Source organism: Dermacentor silvarum, chromosome 9, assembly GCF_013339745.2.
Source record: "Dermacentor silvarum isolate Dsil-2018 chromosome 9, BIME_Dsil_1.4, whole genome shotgun sequence".
Taxonomy (NCBI): Eukaryota; Metazoa; Arthropoda; class Arachnida; order Ixodida; family Ixodidae; genus Dermacentor; species Dermacentor silvarum.
Window position 1 is genome coordinate 13088048 of NC_051162.1, and position 6220 is coordinate 13094267.

A 6220-nucleotide genomic window follows, 5' to 3' on the forward strand; every position below is an offset into this window, starting at 1 on the left:
GCTGAGGGAGATATATCGAGACAACCAAGTACAAGTGGCATGGGAAGGCCGAAAAGGAAATGAAATGGTGGGAATTCACCAATGATTGAAGCAAGGATGCCCTCTGTCACCATTGTTGTTCACGCTTTACGTCAAGGGCATAGAAAGACGACTGGAAAACAGCGAATTAGGTTTTGATTTATCCTACATGCGTAATGGACAAATGGTGCAACAGAAGGTCCCTGGATTGATGTACGCAGACGACATTGTGCTACTAGCGGACAATAAAAAAGATTTACAGATACTTGCGAATATCTGTGGGAACGCAGCGACAAATCTAGGCCTTAAGTTTAGCACAGAGAAATCAGGGATTATGATCTTTAATGAACACACGAGTAACTTCGTGGTGTCAATTCAACAGCAAGTAATACCCATAGTGAAGCAATATAAGTACCTCGGCGTACACATAAACGAAGGAAAGAATTACTCAAGCAACCACCAAGATAATCGGAAAATATAGGGGAAGCGGAATGCAGCTATAATGAAACACAGAGCACTGTGGGGCCACAATAAGTATGAGGTGGTGCGTGGAATCTGGAAAGGAGTAATGGTGCCAGCGCTAACATTCGCAAATGCCATTATATGCTTAAAATCCGATATATTGGCGGGTTTGGAAGTTAACCAAAGATCAGTAGGCCGGTTGGCTTTGGGAGCACACGGTAATACGACAAATGAGGCAGTGCATGGAGACATGGGTTGGGCCTCTTTTGAAGTCAGAGAAGCACAAAGCAAAATTAGTTTTGAAGAAAGGCTCAGGAACATGGATGAAAATAAATGGGCGGCTAAAGTGCACAAGTATCTCTACATGAAAAGCGTGGACACAGAATGGAGGAAGAGGTCAAGGAAGTTGGCAACCAAGTACAGGATAATCGAAACTGTAAATAGACAACCAGGGGTCATCAGAAAGAAAGAGAGAGAAATAGAGACCGTGAATTGGATGCAAAGAATGGAAACGAAAAGGACAATGGAGATTTACAAGAATGAGAAGAAAGAAATTAGAAGGGAAAATCTGTACGATAACACAAAGGGCAGTGCCTTGCTATTTGAGGCTCGAGCCGGTTGCCTAAGGACGAAAACATATCGGAACAAATATTCGGAACTAGATGAGACATGTGTATGCTGCAGTAAAGATCCAGAGACCACTCAGCACATCCTAATGGAATGCGACGGGATCCACCCAGCGAGAACCGTAGGTAACGTGCAACTCCCAGAAGCGCTTGGGTTTAAAGTGGAAGGAAACATAAACAGATCAGCCGTAGAGATCAGCAAGAGACGATTAGAGTACTGGTGGAAAAAAAGCAGGGAAAATATGGATACGACCTGATCTCTTAAAATCATAGGCAGCGGTACAAGCTAAATTTTTTGAAAGAGAAAGATAATGAGAGGTATACAAAAATGCTAGATAAAGAACATGTGTAGTATACCTGATTAAATCAAGCCGGCTAGGTGACTATTTGTCGCCACCCCGTTTCAAAGGGGATGCCAATAAATCATCATCATCATCATCAACATATACTGACGTTAAATACACTCTCTTAGAGGGACACATGCAAAGGTCCAGTCGAATCGGGCTCGCGGTTTTTGTTTTTGGCCGCTTGAGGAAGAGGAAGCAGGTGATTTTTCGTGTGTCCGTTAAAAAAATGGAAAAAGGAGCAATATCGGACGGTGATTCGATTCTTCTTTTTGGAAGGGAAATCGCGCAGCCAAATCAAAGAGCGACTGGATGCCTTCTACGGTGAGTCTTCTCCTTCGATGGCAACCGTAAAAAATTGGTTCAACGAGTTTAAACGTGGTCGCACGTCGGTTTTTGATGAGCCTCGCCCAGGGGCCCCGCAAACGACTAGCACGGCCGATAACGTGGCAAAAATCCACGACCTCGTATTGGCAGACCGCCGACTGAAGGTGCGCGAGATAGCTGAGACTGTAGGCATCTCAAAGGACCGCGTGGGTCATATCCTGCATGAAATTTTGGGCATGAGAAAGCTATCGGCGCGATGGGTGCCGCGTTTGCTCACTCCGGACAACAAGCGCGTCCGTGAGACCACTTCAGAGCAGTGTTTGAAGCAGTTTAAGCGTAATCCGAAGGAGTTCCTGCGTCGTTTTGTGACCATAGACGAAACATGGATCCACTGGTACACACCAGAGACCAAAGAACAGTCGAAACAGTGGACTGCACCCGCAGAACCTGCTCCGAAGAAGGCGAAGACTGTCGCATCGGCCGGAAAGGTGATGGCCACCATTTTCTGGGATTCTCCAGGTGTGATCTTCGTCAACTACCTTGAGAAGGGCAAAACGGTGACAGGACCCTACTACGCCGAATTACTGGGCCGATTCGACGCTGAATTGCTAAAAAAACGGCCAAATTTGGTGAATTTGGCCGTTTTGGCCCCCTCTTTCGAGCTAGCTCGTGTTTGATCACTTGACCTCCAACGTTGTGCAGGGGGCAGGACGACGCGAATCAAGCCACCGTCCTCCTCGGCTCACCCTTGCACGTATTCCCTCTCACCCACAGCAAACGGCGCCCGAGGTGCGATCTTATCGCACTTGAACTTTATACGGAATTTCACGACGACGGCGAAAATGTGCCTGCATGCAGTGTCCACCTAATTGCTATCGCAATACTGCCAGTTCCGCCCGAAAGGCGAAGCGTTCACAAGCGATAGCAAGGTTTAGCGTTGCGCTCTAATTCCTCGGACGATGCTCTAGCTACTCGCGGGTGCGACACGCTGGCGCGGCGCAGCACGCAAGGCAACCGCTGCTGGGGAGAAGGAACACTTCAGTGCCCCGGCAGCTACCATTGGTCCCACAACGCTGGCGTAATGGGGAGCACAGCCAGTGGCGTTGCCGGCGTCGCACCTCGATGGCCCACGACACGGGAAGCACATTTACTGTCACTTCGGCTCAGACCGGCGCGTACACACAGCATCTCCACAGGTACGCTGTAGTGTGCTTGTGGTATGCGTGCGCACATCGGAGGCATACTATAGCGGAAGGCATAAAGCTGTTCTGGCTCCGCCAATCTAGCCGATTGATCGGAGCATTGACTGCGCGCGCACTTCGCTTCGACGTTCTTGCAGCGAAACGCACTACTCGTACCTGTAGAATTGAATTGAATTATGGGGTTTTACATGCCAAAACCACGATGAGACACGCCGTAGTGGGGGACTGCGGATTAATTTTGACCACCAGGGGATCTCTAACGTGCCCCCAATGCACGGGCGTTCTTGCGTTTCGCCCCTATCGAAATGCGGCCGCCGCGGCCGGGATTTGATCCCGCGACCCTCGTGCTTAGCAGTGCAACGTCAGAGCAAACCGCGGCGGGTAAGCGTACCTGGAGACTTTCTAACCGCGGTGCTTCTGACTCTCCTCCGCGTGATATCGTCTGCATGAAAAAGACAACAAATTTCTTTTTTCACGCAGTAACTCCTGTGGGAGTCTAAGCATGCGTAAGCATTGTACCACTTGCTCATCTCCACGCAGCGCGTTGTCATTATCAATGTTATCAAAATTGATCCAACCAGTATAAACGACAGCGCTTGGGCGACACCAACTGCTGTGGATGGCGGGGCAAGTTGAATTGACGACGTAGGAAAACTGCTGCAGGTGGGGGCGCCAGGTGCGCTGATGACCTACCGATCATTGTAAGTCGTTATCGCTCTTGAGCGCCTGATCCATTCGCGTCGAACTATTTTGAACCGTGATCAGCCGTACTACGGCGGCGGCTGCGCATGGCGTGGCCGTGCGAGCATTATCTTGCAAGCGATCTTCGATGGGGACAGAGTGCGTCGAGTGCTGACAGCTTCGTGTGCGTTGTGTCGGCGTAGTTCGCGTTGAAGCGAGAGGTAGCACGAAGGTCAATTCGCTCACTGCTGCGGGTCCTATCATGAAAGCGTTCGTCTTATGGAGGGAAGGACGGAGTGGTTTCCTCGTTGGGTAAGCATAAAGAAATGCATTTAAAACCATGCCACATTTCCGGCATCATCTCTACCTGCCCATGCTTGAGTCGTATCGTCTTACACGTTGATGTGTTCTGCTCCTGAGCACGAGGTTGCGGTTTGGATCATCGGCAGGAGCTGTAGCATTTTGATGGAAGCGAATCACAAAAAGTCAGAGCCTTTCGCCCCTGTGAAGAGGGAAGGAAGTCCAGCGAAGCTGGTGCTCTAGCTGGATTTGCTATGTTGGGGTTTAGCTATATTGGGGAACTACTACGTTGAATTAAGCTACTGCCGGCCTAGCCTCGCTAGCCTCCCAGCAGGGCTCAACTCTAGTCGGGCGCAGCTTCCAGCACGCTTGCCGCGCTAGGCTCGCAGCCGGGCCCAAATATACTCAGGGGAAACGCGGCATAAAAGAAGGTCGACTGGCGCAAGAGAGCGGGAGCTCACCCGGCCGGGAGGGACGAGGGGCCGTGTGCTCAAAACGATGACGACGACGCTCGAGCCTAATGCTGATGGTGATAGATTTTTTCTACACGCGGACACGAAACCCGGGGACCTAACCCTTAACAGCTTCGCTGTAACAAAATCGGGTTAGCTTGCATAGTGGCGCAAGGCTAAAGATACAGCTGGAGCTGATCGGTTCCTAGTTGGTCCTGGCTATACGAAGTGATGCTAAGTTATACGAAGTAATGCCAAGTGATCCTAAGTTATGCGAAGTGTATAAGCATTTCCTCGTGGTACGTGGCATCGGGGAACGCCTCGCGAAGCACTTGCAGTCCGAGCACACGTAGGGGAAACGGGGCGAAAGCTATGCACAGAGTACGGGCGGCGTGCAGCAAACGATATGCCGGGATGACGTCACGGTGCATGCGCAGTAGCGCGCAGCTGATGCGAGCTCGGCCGAGCCGCCGCCAGAGGCGCCTGCTGCAGTCACGGAAACCGCAAGCGTTCGGCGCTAATGCGGGGAAACGGAGAAGCGCGGATGGCACCTCTGCGCGTTGCCTCGTTGGTGCTGCTACAATGCGTTTCTCTCTCTCTCTCGCTCTAATTTTCTTTCTCTCTCCAGAGATAGCGCGCGACGCGCGCACTCTCTCTCGATCTCATTTTTTTTCTTTCTCTGGGTTGATTAAAGGCAAATTCGGTACAAAATTGCCGTGGGAAACACGGCTAAAGGCTGAGGAAATGTCTGACTTGGCCGTGCCACCCTGGCAGCAAGAGAGAGAGAATAAACTTTTATTCACAAAGGCAAGGTAATTCTTCCTCGTTGGGTGGGGCCCTCAGTCCAGGGCTCCATTGCCTTGCACGACCCTGCGAGCCCGCTGGACCAGCTGTTGCTGTTCCTGCCGGCCTAAGCTGAGCAGTGCAGACTCCCAAGAGGAAAGGGTGGGGTTGGGGATAGGAGGAACGCCCCGTGGACTAGAGCATTCCCACGTGGAATGATAGACTGTTGGTTCGGATCCATAGTAAGGGCAGTAGGAAGGGTATAGAGTGGGATGAAAGAGATGCAGCATATAGAGGCAAGGGAATGAATTAGTCTGCAGTTGCCGCCAAGCGACAGCACCTGCTCTGTTAAGTGAAGGATGGGGAGGAGGATACGTATAACGTCTCTGTCGGTAGTACTCCAGCATTGCGTTGTAGTTTATTGGTTCTGTCGGTGCGTCGTCTGAATTGGACAGCTCTTCCGATGGAGCCCGGCCGGTAAGACTTCGGGCAAACGCATGAACGCGTTTATTTCCATGGAGAGAGGCGTGTCCAGGAGTCCAGACGATGCGCACCGTACGTAAAATGGACGGCGAGACAGAAAACAGGATATTGTGAGTATGCGCAGCCACACGTCCCTGTACAAAGGCACGACAAGCAGCCTGTGAGTCTGTCACTATGGTGACAGGGGCGTCCTGTGACGGTAATGTCAAGGCGTGGACAATGGCCAGAGCAATAGCTCCTCCTCTGCCGAACCACTGTCCGTAGTGCGACGTGTGGCAGACGCCACGAGCGCGTCTGTGTTGTGGATCACCGCTAGACACATGGCGGGCTTTTCTGGGTAGCGTGCCGCATCAGTGTAAAGAACTTGTAAGTCTGTAATGCCATCGCCAAAGACGCGTGTCATGGCCTGAACTCGGGCACGTCGACGGCCGGCATGGCGGTGGGGATTCATGTTGCGTGGAATCGGAGCCACATTAATGAGAGCGCGAATATTAGGAGCGAGTTTATGTTGCGGTACCTGTGTGGGTTTTTCAGGAATGGGG